Here is a 15,000-nt window from a genome sequence, read left to right as displayed (position 1 = left end):
TGCTAAGCCCCCTCTACAGTGTCCATGGCTAAGAATTTCCCACTGGGCGTGTTCAGCCCTCTGCACCGGGGTAGTCCATCCTCAGCCCCACCTCTGGACTTGGAACTTGGAACATGGGGATCTGTGAATCAAACTTCGACCAAGAATTTGATGCGTTCGGTGAGAATCTCGTTCCAAATCTAATAGTTCACGGCTATCCAGAAGCCCTTTCCGCGCGATCAGCACGCAAACGGATTCCCCCAACCCTTCCTTCTCCCACCGGCACTACCACGGGGCACACACCCTCCTTCCCCTTGCCTGCGGCGGAGGCTGCTCTTCCCCCCCTCCTGCAGCCCACCCACGGGCTGCCACACCAAAGGACGGCTCTCCGCCTTCTCGCGGGTTAGCAGGGAAGGGGGCCAGGTTAAGGCGTGTTAGGGTGAGAAGTGGCTGGGTGGCTGAGACGGTGACACAGCGACACAAATGAAACGAAATAAAGGTGGCTGGAAGAGCCGCGGGGAGCCGCGGACGGCAGCTGGAGATCCTTTGCGCGGGGGATGCTGACCCCTGCTGGCCGCGCGCGAGCACACAGCGTGGCTGCCGCCCGGACCAGGACAAGAACCTGGAGTCACTGTCCCTGGAAAGGGCTGAGCTCCCAGTGGGACTACAGCCCCAGGACCCCGCATGGAGGCAGTAGGGCTGCTGGGGAGGTGGGAAAGTCAGGGACAGGGAGGACCGGGCATCAGAGCCCCCCACCCCACCATCTGGTAACATTGCCAGCTGCCTCGGCCCCTCCCAGCTCTCACATGCTGTCAATTCCTCACGTGTTTAAATGTGAAGTACTCATAGTAAAGAACAACTATGGAGTACTGTAAATGGCCCTGATGTCCCTCAGGTTCTGCCTGTGCTTCCTCCAAAAGGCTTCCCCTAGCAGGATCAGCCAGCTCCGGGTCATGAGCCAGTGAAGCAGGGTTCATTTAATAGATGGTTACTGACTGTGGCAGGCTGAATAAAGGCTTCCAAAGATATCCAGGTCCTAATCCCAGAAACCTGTGGGCATTACCTTAAATGGCAAAGGGGACTTCACAGGTGTCATTACGATAAGGCTGTTGAGCTGGGGAGAGTACCCTGGATCAGGTGGGTCTTAATGCAATCACAAGCATCATTATACCCACATGCCTCCGTCCATTGTGCTCAACAGGTGTTGCATTTTTTTCACAAATGGAAGGCAACACCATCCATCAGCAAAAAAATTATGACTCATTTTATTGCGATACTCGCTTTAATATGGTGGTCTGGAACCGAACCCACAACACCTCTGAGGTATGTCTGTAAGGCCTAAGGCCAAGGCAGAGGAAGACCATATACTACACAAGAGAAAGAAAGTCATATTACAAAGGAAGCAGAGAGAAAGATTTAAGATGCTATGCTGCCCTTTAAGATGGGTAAAGGGCCATGGGCCAAAGAATGCAAAAATAATGCAGCTTTAAAAACTAGAAAAGATAAGGAAATGGATTCTCCCTGGAGGCTCTGCTGATCCCTTGACTTGGGCCCACTAAAATGGATTTCATGTTTCTGGTCTCTAGAGCTCTAAGGGAAAAAAACTTGTGTTGTTTTAAGCCACCATGTTTATAGTAATTGGTTACAGTAGCCATCAGAAACTAATACATGATCTTCTACTCGTGTGCTAGGCCCTTGGGGTAAAGCAGTTAATGAATAAAACAGACCCCCAACTCCACCCTCAGGGAAGTTTATAATCTTCCTCTCCTGAAATTTTAAAATTCAACAACCAAAAAGACATTTCACTACAGAAGATACATGAATGACCAATAAGCACACGAAAGATGTTCACGATCATTAGCATTAGGGAGGGCAGGAATCATTAAAACCATAACAAGGTACCATTTCATGCCCTAGGAGGGCCATGATGGAAGAGACAGCAGTAACAAATGTGGGCAAGGATGTGGAAAAACTGGCATCCTCATTCATTGCTGGTAGGATTGTAAAATGGTACAACCAGTTTGGAAGAGTTTGGCAGTTTCTTACAGAGTTAAACAAAAAGCACCATATGACCCAGCAATTCCACTCCCAGGAATCTATCCAAGATAAATGAACATTTATATCCAAAGATGTGTACATGAATGTTCACAGCTGCATAATTCATAGTAGCCAAAACCTGGAAATAACTCAAATATTCAACAGTAAATAAAAATGTAGTATATACAATGAAATATTATTCAGCAATAAAAAGGCACAGATTGCTGACATGCTTCAACATGGATGAACCTCAAAAACATTACACTAAGTGAAAAATGCCAGACACAAAAGATCACATATTGTGTGATTACATTTATATGAAATGTCAAGAGGCAGACCCATAAATACTAAAAGATCCGTGGTTGCCTGGAACTGGGGGTGGGAATGAGGAATGGCAGGAGGGATCTCTTTGGAATGATGATGGTATCCTAAATTTGGATATGGGGATGGTTGCACAACAGTTAAACCAGGGGAATTTTAAGGTATGTAAATGATACCTCAATAAAGCTGTTATTAAAAAAGAAGGCATAAAAAAGACAAATATCATATGATCTCACTTATTTGTGGAATATAATGAACATAACAGTCTGAGGAACAGGTAGACCCAGAGTCGTGGAAGTAGGGTACAGACCGACAACCCTCAGAAGAGGGAGTGGGGAGAGGGAAGAGGTAAACCACAGAACTTATATGCATGTACACATAACCAATGGACACGGACAACAAAAGTGGGGATGGGATGGGGGGATGGGGAGGAGGGAGTCAATAGGGTAAAAAGGAGAAACATATGTAACAAAAATAAATTAATAAAAAAAAGAAAGTCTACAATATGCATCAGAAAAAAAAAGAAAGAAGGCATAGCCCAAATATAAACCTTCTAAGAGTATTTGCATTTTAAAAGGGTCTCTTTAAAAAGATTTTAAAAATTAGAGTATATGAAAGGCCAGGTGACAGACTGGGCTTGAAATAACAGCCAGACTTCTTCGGGTCATCCTCCTAAGCAGTGTCTGCTCTACCCCAGGTACCCCGGCTATGCCTGTGCCCTTTTGTACACTCTGGGGAGCAACAGGAACAGAGCTGCATCCCGCTCACCTCCAGCCTTGGCCAGGGCCCCACAGGGAAGCCAGTACATGCCTCAGGCAGCCAGATTCATGCAACAGCACCCTCGTCTGATGCCTCAACTTTCCATGAGGCAGGCATGGAATCGCCCCACTTCACCCCCACAGCGGGTTCAGTACAGCTGGAGCAGTTGACAGCCCTGTATTCCCTTCCCTTCTCTCAGAAGGGCCCTGCACCTCATCCTCCCACCTCAGCTCTTCTCAGTTTACAAGGCTGCTCTTGGGAGAAGTTCGGATGTGGGAGCTGGGGCAGGAAGCTGCTGATCCATGGTCAGGGCTTCTATTTAGCTCTGTATCCCCCAAGAGCCTGACCAGCTTAGATGCACTTTTTATCCTACAGCTGTACTTCAAGTAGAGGAATCCCTTCTACAGACCCGGCCCATACCTGGCACTACGGATAGAGTGCTCCTGCTTCTGGAAACTCAGGGCCCAGCATGCCTGCCTCTGAGTTTTCTTCATCTAGCATACAAATATATCCCACTATTACCTTCACAGGACACAAGCACCTATTCCGTAATTGTGTCTTAATCCCCCATCCACTTAGCTCAATATAATTAAAGCAAACATAGTGAGGGCAGGAACCATATTTAAGACCTCTTGCATCTTCTCCAATACATCTTCCCCACAAAATGCCAAGTGTAGGCAAAGAGCAGAGGAATGGTAAATGCCTAATTTTTAAAAGCTAAAGAACCAAACATTAATGGTAGATTTTAAAAAGTTAAACCACAAAGTTGTTGTTGTTGTTGTTTTATCCAATAATTTTTTTTTCTTTATTGCTCAGAGAGAGAGAGGAAGGGAGAGAGAGGGAGAGAGAGAGAGAGAGAGAGAGAGATCTCAATGGGAGAGAACATCAATTGGCTGCCTCCTGCATGCCCCCCACTGGGGATCAGGCCCACAATCTGGGCATGTGCCCTGACCAGGAATCGAACCAGTGACCTCTTGGTGTATGGGTCAATGCTCAATCACTGAGACACACTGGCCCAGCCAGAGTTGTTGTTTTACTACACAGAAGGGTTTCTTTTATTTAAGTTTAGGTTGTAGGGCTCTAACATCAGCCTGGCATTTACAATGACCAAAACAAAGCAAAAACAGAAGACAGTCTCTCCAAAATACAAATTCGTTACCCAATAATATACTACCCAGGATAAAGGAAAAAGAGTTTCTCACCCCAGTTCTTAGGGGAATTTCTTCACGCTTAAAAGGGGAGAAAAGTGCTGAAGTCAAGTGAGTTACTAAACCATGTTAATGGTTTCTTAGTCTGTCCACCACCTAAGTCATTCAACTTTGTAAGTTGGTTCCAGGTACCATAGGTAGGTACTTGGGTGGTGCCACATTCTGACCCAGAGAATTTGCCTTCTTTTTTTTTTAATTGATTTTTAGAGAGAGAGGAAGGGAGAGGGAGAGAGAAACATCGATGAGAGAGAACATTGGCCGCCTCCTGCATGCCCCCCACTGGAGATTTGGCCCACAACATGTGCCCTGACCAGGAATTTAACCAGTGACCTCTTGGTGCATGGATAAACACTCAACCACTAAGCCACACTGACAGGGTGAGAATATGCCTTCTTACTGTAGGATCTAGTCATGAGCCACACAAGGCCAATAGCCAACATGAGCAAGACAGCAGTAAACAAAACGGCTCCAGCAGATCCAGGTAAATGATAACCCAACTCCTGAAATACAAGGGAACATGAGAGAGAGAGCAAGAGAGGGAGAGAGAGAAAGAGGAATGACAATCTTATGTTCCATTACTTAATAGGCTCTCAAAAGCACCTTCAGTGATTTATACATTTATGCCCCTGGTCCCTAGCATATTGCCTGGCACATAGTAGGTAACTTCTTGACAGAATAAACATATAAACTAACCACTGATATTTTATCAAAGGCCAAAGCCAGATATGGAATAAAATAAATCTGGTAACATAAGGACTTGTCACCAACTTTTGCCATATACCTCCCTCAAGAACCCTGTGCACACACTCAGAATTAACTTGGGAAAATGTCCAACATCCCTTTGTGATGCGAATCTAAATGGTCTGTGAGTTAGTGACTAAAAGCCTTCCATCATAGGCATGTTAGAAGTTAATTCTTTGTTTTTAAAATGACAGACCATGCACCCAGAGAAGCACAAAGGCCAGCTGTATTTCAGAATGGATTCTATCATGATGTAACTTAATATAGACTCAAAGAACTAGAATTAGTTTTCATACCATCTAGAAACAACCCTTAGAGCAAAATCCACAGATGCCAGATCTCCTTATTTTACCATAACTCTAGTCACTGTCTGCAACGGACTGAATGTTTATGTCACCTCCAAAATCTTAATGTAGTCCTAACCCCCAATATGGTGGTATTAAGAGGTGGGCCTTTGGGTGAGGTCACGAGGGTGAAGCCCTCATAAATGGGATTAGTGTCCTTACAGAAGTGGTCCCAGGGAGACCCCCTGCCGCCTTCTGCCATGTAAGGACGCAGTAAGATGTCTGTCTCAGAACCAGGAATGTTTCTCATCAGACACTGGCTCTTTCAGGGCCTTGATCTTGGATGTCCAGGATTCCAGAACTGTGACAAAATGTTGCTGTAAGCCACCCAGTCTATGGCATTTTGTTATAGCAGCCCGAACAATGAAGACGCTGCCTTATCTGGACGCTTGGGAAGGCAGGGGAAGAGAAACGACATGAAAAGTTACTGTTGGAGGAGCTCATTGAAAGGACATGGCAGTAGGTTGACCCAAGAGCTGGACCTGGGCAATCAGAGGCTCCTCGCCCCCTCCCCTGTCCTTGGAGTATGTGTTCTACCCACTGTCCCCACACTAGGAGCCGTTTCAAGGATGTAGCCTTGAGAGGGTAATGTGTTGTTGGGACCACACAGATGGTATATGTGACTGAACCCTCTTAAGGCCTCTATACGAACTTTCAAGATTCTGACAGGCAGGTGAGATTTGCTCATCTTGTGACTGCCCAAGACAAGCCTCATTGGTAAGTTCCCTTGTTTATTAAAGCTGCCACCTACAATCTGGGGTGGTCTGTCTCTTTTTCCAGTCTCTCCTTGCCATCTGTGTATGAGGGCCAGTTTCTAATTTCACTAGGGCAGCTCCTGAGATTGTGAACCAACAATTACAAATTGTCAGTCACAACTAGGTTTCTAGTCAGTCACAACTAAATCAAGCCATTGAATTAATACACATTGAGCCTCTATTTTGTGCAAAATTAAAATTTCTCTTGAAATATAAGAACTAAGCAACACCACACACACACACACACAAATACCCAATGAACTTTGCCAACAGCTTTGCAGGATCACCCACCTGCCCTTAGAGTCTAGTGGAAAATGATTGTGGTAAATGGCATCTTTGCTGGAATTTCAGCATCTAACCTCAGAGAGCTAGACAAAACCTTTGACATCTAGTTAAACCCGTCATTGCAAAGGGTTATTGAGACCCAAGGACCAAGCTTACATAGCAAGTTAGCATGATGGAAAAAGAAATTGTGTCTACTGACCAGGCACTTTACATGATTTCCTAGGTAACTGCACCGAATGAGTTACCATCACCAGCAGTAACTCCTTAAAACGGCAAAGGCCAGGAGAAGACCATTAGCCAATTCATTACCAAGGGCTCTATCTGGACCTGTTCAGAAGGAGCTCATTCAATTGTTCATTGCAAGTCCCAGCCCCATGTTGTCTTCGGCAAGAAAACGTTTAAAGCAAGGACACACAGGAAGGGGCTGTGGGGGAAACAACCGGATGTTCAAGTTAATTCTTATGCACATCTTCTTTGATCAGAATCAGAAATAGCATCCTTATGGAAGTACTCCAAAGCTAAAGTTTGCAAAAGAAAAATCAGTACAATAAAGATTCTCTTGATTTTACACCTGTTCCAAGTTCTAGAACAATTCCTGAACTTTGTAATCTTCAGAGAATGTTTTCTTGGGTATTCGTGGCCAGAGGCATCAGAATGAGAGCTGACCTGAGGACAGACAGGTCTCTTGGGAGATCCCAGCACCTCGTAATTCTACCAAACAGGAGGGCATTCGGGCAGCCAACACTTGTGTGAGGAGCACACACACAAAGCATGCAGGCTGCGTGGGGACACGGTCTTCATAACCCTTTTGGCAGTGGCAGGAGAAGAGCCAAGTCCGTTGACACATTCTGCTATATCAGCGCAGAGCTCCGGGCCAATTCCACACTTGTTCACATCTAGAAACAGAACAAATAGACTCTTCTGGTTAGTTTCTCTATCTAGCCCCTTCTGCACCCTGTCTTCCAGGCTATTCAAGGCTCATCCTCTGCCTTTCCCCCTCTTGCTGGTCTACATGCTGCTCCTTGTACACATCAGGCACAGCCCTGCCTTGGGGCTCAGCAACATCTGGAAGCCTCCTCTCCTCTCCCACGTGTCTCACCACCCCTTGCATCCCTTTTCCCTGATTTTTCTCCATAGAATATGACATCAACTAATATGCTTCATAGTTTCCTTGTTTGTCTCCTGACTAGACTGTAAACTTCACGAGGAAGGGAATCGTCTTTTCAGTTTGCTCTTGAACCCAGGACAGCGCCTCATCCACAGTGGGAGTGCAGTAAAATTGGACACAGAAATGGGTGCATTAGCCAATCTTCCTTGGGGGTGGGGGACAAACATAAGTTTTCTTTTTCTTTTTTTTATTCTCACCAGGGACATTTTTCCATTTTTTGGTTCAGATAGAGCGGGAGGGAGAGAGGAGGAGAGAGAGAGAAACATAAGGGACACATCGAGTGGCTGCCTCCCGCATGGCCCTGGGCCGGGGACAAACTGCAACCGAGGTACGTGCCCTTAGCGGGAACTGAACCCAGGTCTCTCTGGACCACAGGCCGACACTCTAACCACCGAGGCAAACCGACCAGGGCAATTTTTCTTTTTTATTTATTTTTATTATTTTTTAATATATTTTATAATTTGTTTATTTATTTTTGTCACAGATGTTTCTCCTATTACCCCACTGATCTCCCCCTCCCTCCTCACCCTGTCCCCAGCTTTTTTGTCCATGTCCATTGTTCATGCATACATGCATATAAGTTCTGTGGTTTATCTCCCTCCTACTCCCTTTTCTGGGGACTGTCAGTCTGTACCCCACTTCCACATCTCTGGTACTACCCCATTCCTCAGACTGTTATGTTCATTATATTCCACAAATAAGTGAGATCATGTGATATTTGTCTTTCTCTGCTTGGCTTGTTTCACTTAGGATGATACTTTCTAGGTCCCTTCATGTCATCTCAAAGGATAAGAGATCTTTCTTTCTTACAGCTGCATAGTACTCCATTGTGTACATGTACCACAGCTTTTTTATCCATTCATCAACTGATGGACATTTGGGCTGTTTCCAGATCTTAGCTATTGCAAATAGTGCTGCTACACACATGGGGGTACATATATTCTTTCTGATTGGTGTTTCAGACTTCTTAGGGTATATTCCTAGAAGTGGGATCACTGGGTCAAATGGAAGTTCAATTTTTAATTTTTTCAGGTAACACCATATTGTTTTCCATAGTGGTTGCACCAGTCTGCATTCCCACCAGCAGTGTACTAGAGTCCCCTTTTCTCCACACCCTCGCCAACACTTGTTGTTTGATGAGTTGTTGATGGCGGCTTTTCTGACAGGTGTGAGGTGATACCTCATTGTTGTTTTAATTTGCATCTCTCTGACGATTAGTGATGTTGAGCATTTTTTCATATGTCTCTTGGCCATTTGTATGTCCTGTTTGGAGAGGTGTCTATTCAGCTCCTCTGCCCATTTTTTAATTGGGTTCTTTATCTTCCTTTTGTTGAGTTGTATGAGCACTCTATTTATATTGGAAATTAACCCCTTATCTGATACATCATTGGCAATTATGCTCTCCCATACAGTGAGTTGCCTTTCCATTTTGATGATTGTATCTTTTGCTGTGCAGAAGCTTTAGAGTTTGATGTAGTCCCATGTGTTCATTTTCTCCAAGTTTTCTTTTTAAAAAAAATATGTTTTTATAAATTTTTAGAGAGAGATAGAAATATTAATGTGAGAGAGAAACATTGATCGGCTGCCTCCTGCACACCCCCTACTGGGGATCAAACCCAAAACCTGGGCATGTGGCCTGACCAGGAATTGAACCAGGACCTTTCAGCCCATAGGACAACAGTCAATCCACTGAGTCAAACCAGCCGGGCACAAGCATTAAGTTTTCCATGATGAAGACTGAGAAGGGGCCTGCTCTCCATGGGAAATGACATGGACTAGCATTGAGGGACTTTTCCTAGTTTACATGATCCTAGCTGAATTGTGCCTAATCTTCAACAAAGCGTAGCAATATTACTTCAGTATCACCAGCCTCAGGACTTTTATCCCCCCCCCCCCCCCCGCCCTATTGACCTAAAGTGTGCTCTCATCTCTTATATTTCTGTTTTTTATACAAGACTTGGGAATGGATTGTGACACAATGGCCCTTGGATGAGGTTAAGCCTGATAAACACAAAACCTTAGATACAATACACTAAAAGTATAGTAAGTCTGTGTATTTGTAAAGTTGGGAAGGCACATCGGTGGAAATCTGGATCAGAAAGGCTGATTTCTGATCAATTCCCTGATACAACTCGTGAAGACAGTGGTCTGTGGTCTGAATATACAGCTTGTCTTCTGCTCTCAGCTTATAAGAGGGCTTTAGAGGATCCAGGTCTCTGAACATGATTAATGGGTTTGGAACATATCTAATACTCTGCAATTATAAACTCTTACCTCCTGGATTATGTTGAAATGCTAGAACAGAGCCATTTCCAGGAAGTGAGGAAAATATTGTTACATCTCTATAAATAACAGGAGAAAGTAAAAGAGAAATTAGTTTTGCTTTCCTGCTTATAGGAATCAAATCCCTCTAGTGTCCCAAAGTTAGTTCAGACATCGATAATGGTTTTAATGCTAGACAAAACATATTTAGCTCACATTCTGTGCCAAGGTACTGACGTTCAATATGCACTCTATAATTAAGTTGGTTAATCCTTAGAACCCTATGAGATTGTATCATTTCTATTTTATGGAATATAAAACAGAGAGGTTAAATGACCTTCCCAGGGTCACACAGTTAGAAAGCTGCAGATCCAGGATTCAAACCCAAGCTGAATCTGGCTCCAGTTGCTACACTTAAACTAAAACATCTTATGAGGCTGTATGTGTGCTTGAGTTCCTTCATCCTCAGCCTCAGTTACCTGACCTGTAAAATGGAGATCCTACCACCAATTTCAAGATTATTGAGAGATTAGCAGTAGAGCATTTGTGAATAGCAGTGTTTTATATAGTAGATTTTCAACTGGCATTTACTCCCTCTCTTATGAGGAAAGATTTATTTTTATTTCTGAGAACAAAACTGAGTCAGAGGGCTATCCATCCCATGTCTTCTTAGCTGCAGCCTTGGGGCTATTACGGTTTCGCCCATGAGCAAAGGCTCTTCTTTCCCAGCAGGTAGAAAGGATGGGGTGGGGGTGGGGGTAGTAAAAGTGGGAGGGGCAGATGCACTCCAGCTCCCAGGGCTTCCTCATTCCTTATTCTAGTGAGCCCCTCAGCCTCTGCTCCTCTGCTTCTCAGACCCTCACAGGTGACACTCAGGTGTGAGATGGTTTGGAGCTGCCACTTTGGGGCCAGGACAGAATGAGGCTGCTCACTACCAAGGTTCATGGGTGATTCCCTCCTGGGCTCAGCAAAGACACAGTACTGGCCTCGCTGGTGGGTCTGGAGGTCATTCTCCTGGAGAGCAGCACCACATGGACAGCCAAGGCTCGTGTGACAAACATCAGACTCCAACGTCAGAAATTTTATAATAAATGAACCAAATAACTCCTCCATGGTGCAGCACAGAGACACAAGAAGATGAAAATATAAAAGAAGTTAAGAGATTTGGAAGATTGAATAAGAAAGTCTTACCTATAGAATTGGAGTCCCAGAAAAAAACAAGCAGAGAATAGCGGAAAAGGAGTATCTGAGGAAGAAAAGACTAAGTTTTCTCGCATAAACACATGCATCCACAGATCCAGGAGCACAAAGAAGTAACTAAAGGTGGCCATAAAACCTCTGCTACTCCACCTAACAAAAGGTGGAATCTAATTCTTCTCCCCTTGAATCTGGACTGGCCTCAGCAACTTGCTTAACCAATAGGCCATAGAGGAAATCGTGTTGCATGACCTCAAGGATAAGTCAGAAGCAGCCTTTCAGCTTCCACCTTGGTCTCTTGGAAACTTGTCTGAAGAAACTCAGCCACCTTGTAAAAAATCCGACCTCTGAGAGGTCTCAAGCTACATAGAGAAAGAGGGACACATTTGCACCCAGCCTTCCAGTTGTCCCCAACAACATTCATGGTTAAATGCATGAGTAAAGCCATCTTGGACCCCCCCAAACCAGCCCAGATTTCAGTAAATACCACCAAGAAACTTCTGTCCATTCTACATGGAGTGGGAGAACTGCTCAGCTGACACCTGCCTAAATTTTTCACCCACTAAAGTGAGATAAAAAAATGATTGTTTCTTTAAGCCAACAGCCATCCTGCTCTTTCCTTGACTGAACAAGTCCTGGGGGCATGGCTGGACTTAAGGAGCTGAGATGGAGGTACACCTCCTCTCCTGGCTCAGACAGGGCATCTGAAGGCAACTTGTAAACCTGACAACAGCCACCAAGCTGATGAAGATATCTCCACAGTCCCCTCTGGGGTCCCAGGAATTTTGTCATGGGCTGAGGGTAGGAAAATCAGTGTGGGTTGGGGAACACACTCAGGAGTTGTCTCTGGGGGAACTTGGTGGGGGCCATTGTCAGTGTCACTCTGGCCAGGCTCTCCAGTGGTTCTGTGGACACTCCTCTGGACTCCAGGAAGTGTGTGTGGGTCTCCTTCTATAAGACCCCCATGATATCACAAGGAGACATCCTTAGAGATCACACTCTGGGGCAGGCTGTCTGTCTGTCCTGGCTTTGGAAGGGGTGAGGACAAGGCTATCCGATGGATAAAATAGGACTCTGCTGCAGGGGGAGCCACCTGAAGACCACGGGAGAGTAGGTGGTGTCCACAGTTCACCACGCAGAGATGCAGCAGCCAAGGTGACTCCTGCCCCATTGAAGATGAGCCCAGCACCTAGCCAAGCAAGCCCCTTGATGGCAGAAATTAGTGGTCTGCAGGAACATCAAGAATTTCCCCAAAGCAAGTCAGCCAGAAAGCTCTCAGCTTGAGACCCAGGAAGGGAAGACCTGGAGATATCAGAAAGCTGTGTGATGACAGGGACAGGATACAGCCTGTACTCCAGGGAGAGATGGGACCCAGTAGCAAACTTGTCCCATAAAAAGTCATGGTGTTTCAACAGGTAAGACTCTTGTTTACACAGGTAGTTGCTTTCCTGCTCTAGGAATGCCCTCCCCCACCAGACAAGGGCTGAGAGAAAGTGGCTCCCCTTCCCAGGGTGAGTCCTTTCCTGTCATCCCAAATTTGAGTGGTTAACTGATCCCAGTGAATCAAACAGGGATTGGCCTTGTGGCTGGCCATCCTCAGAGCACTCTCTGGCCTTCCCCATTCTACAAGTGAGGGCCAAACTGCCCAATGACCACCACAAAGCTTGTTGTAGGAACCACAGTGTTAGAAGGGGCTTCTCTGCTGGCTGAGGGCCAGACAACTACACTTTTTTCTGGGGTCTCTGCCCACCTGGTAGTGAAGACTACTGTTTCTACTGGGGCTGAGGAAGAGGCTGTTTTCCAAAGATGCTTCTCACTTATTTCTAGAGAGTTGGTGTCCAGGATGCCATCTGCTGCAGGTGTGGTAGTAATGTGAGGGAGCTTGGTTGAACCAGATGGGACACAGAAGTTCCAGAGACCCCACGTTTCTTCTGAGAGGTGCTAACAGTGAGTATGAAGGAAGTTCTTTGAAATGAGATAGGAGACTTTCTAATCTGAAGCTTCATGATCTTTTTCCCTGAATCTGCTTTAGGATCTTGGCAGATATAATACTTCCTCCTGAAATGTCTACATTGCCCACCTCGAGTGTAGTTCTTAAACAGCAAGACCAAATGCAGAGCCAGAGCTTGGGTGGCATAAACATGCACCCTCTTCTTCCATCAGGACTAGACCATGGGTCTGCTACCACACAGGGCACCCTCTGAAACACGATCTTGTCAGAGTCTGATCCACAGCCAAAGTTCCCCGTAACCCTAAACCTGTGGACACAGACAGCGACATGGCTTTGGGGCCAGGCCAAATGGTCCAACTGCACCTGATGTTCTGAGGAAACTGACTTGGCATCACTGGGAGGGAGAATTTGGCCACCTTGCCTTTCAGGATGACATGGCAGTGTTTCATGGGGATACAGGTTTCTAGCGAAGAAAGTCTGATTCCTGCAGGAGAAAAAGAATAGGGTTAGAGGCACTGGGAAGAAAACCTGTTCAGGTGAGTGCTCACATTTTTGCCTTTTGCACACCTTTCCTGTACTTGGTCCAGGACACAAGTGCATTCCAGTTGCTAAGGAGGTGTGAAGAGAGCGGTTTAAAAAAAATAAGAGAAAAAGACATCACATCCAGCTCATAGGAGTTGATTCTCCCCTGAGCTGGCATTTAGGACCGAGTCTCCCAGAGGAGGGGAGAATGGAGTGGGTAGGGCCTGGCGTCACTCAGAGGAAAGTCATCTTCATAGAAGACATTGAAAAGCAGCCCTGGAACCTGCTGAGAAGAGATTGCAGGGGGACAGCGATGCTCAGCAAGAAGACAAATTGAAAAGTTTTAAGTGCTACACCTAGCTCAGCCTTTTGGCACCTGTGACAGTAAGATTTGTAATAAAATATATATATATATTTTATTTAAAAAAAAATATATATATATATATTTTTTTTTTTTTTCCTATATTTGGTCCTCTTCCCTGTTCCTGGCAGGAAAACTACTAAACCCCTTGGGATTTCCTAAGTGATGAGTGTGATAACGTGTCTTTTGTTATGCTAATGAAGTGAGTTTTGGACTGCTTCTAGGTCACTTAACAATGAGGGCTAGTTGGCAGGGGAACCAATGATTGGAGAGTTGGAACGTTCAGATCCCAGTCCCCAACTTCCAGGAAAGAAAGAGAAACTGCAGGCTGAGTTCAATCACCAATGGCCAATGATTTAATTAGTCATGCCTATGTAATGAAGCCTCCATAAAAACCCAAAAATACAGGATTAAGGGAGCTTCCAGGTTGGTGAATACATGGAGGTTCTGAGAGAGTGACCTCTAGAGAGGGCATGCTGGGGGTGTTCAAAGAACCCCAAACTCCCTAGCAGGTAGGAAGTGCTCTTAAGAAGCTATTATCAGGCAAGTAGTTTTACTCCCTGAATTTCAGTTTCCTTATCTTTAAGACTGCCCTTTCTGTTTCAAAGGGTTTAAGCCAAGGTTTAATCCATAGCATGCTTTTCTATGTTTTCTCACAACTATTTTTATTCTATTGGGAGTGGATGGGGTGGGGGATTCAGACAAGCTTAAGATGAAGCCTTTGAGAACACAGTCCAGTTATGGGCAAAATAATGTTTATAAGGAAAGAAGCATATAAGAGGGCTAGTGTCAGAGTTTAGAGGAAGGGAGAGATTCTCTAAATCCCCCATGTTGTCCCCATCCCTTCTATAGGTGTGGAACTGGGGGGTGGGGGGGCCAGAGGCCTTTCGACCAGAGAAAAAGGCTCCTAAACCCAGAAGTCACTGTTGATCCTTCTCAACCCCAAACTAATCTATCAACATGTCCTGTTGGCTCCTCTGTCAAAATACCCAGAACCCAACTACATTGTACTCCCATCTTGATACTACATCTCTCACTTGGATTATTCTAGTACTCTCCTAACTTGTCGCCCTGCTTCTACTCTTATGGGATGGTCTACACTTCAGAGTG

The 15,000-nt window shown here is 45.2% G+C and overlaps 1 protein-coding gene across 1 annotated transcript in view; it reads right to left on the bottom strand.

The window, feature by feature from the left end:
* Window positions 1–15,000, bottom strand: part of EHBP1 (EH domain binding protein 1) — a 602,469-nt gene that overhangs the window by 545,059 nt on the left and 42,410 nt on the right. Inside the window, exons 4-6 of the mRNA XM_036263545.1 lie at window positions 13,315–13,491; window positions 9,872–9,939; window positions 7,096–7,325 (exon numbers count right to left, since the gene is read on the bottom strand). The gene's annotated coding sequence lies outside the window, so the exon portion shown is untranslated. The remainder of the gene's footprint in view (window positions 1–7,095; window positions 7,326–9,871; window positions 9,940–13,314; window positions 13,492–15,000) is intronic.

The sequence above is a fragment of the Molossus molossus genome, unplaced genomic scaffold (genome assembly GCF_014108415.1).
Source record: "Molossus molossus isolate mMolMol1 unplaced genomic scaffold, mMolMol1.p scaffold_m16_p_15, whole genome shotgun sequence".
NCBI lineage: Eukaryota > Metazoa > Chordata > Mammalia > Chiroptera > Molossidae > Molossus > Molossus molossus.
The sequence above is the reverse complement of the archived record's forward strand: the minus strand, read 5'-3'. Positions and strand labels throughout refer to the sequence as shown.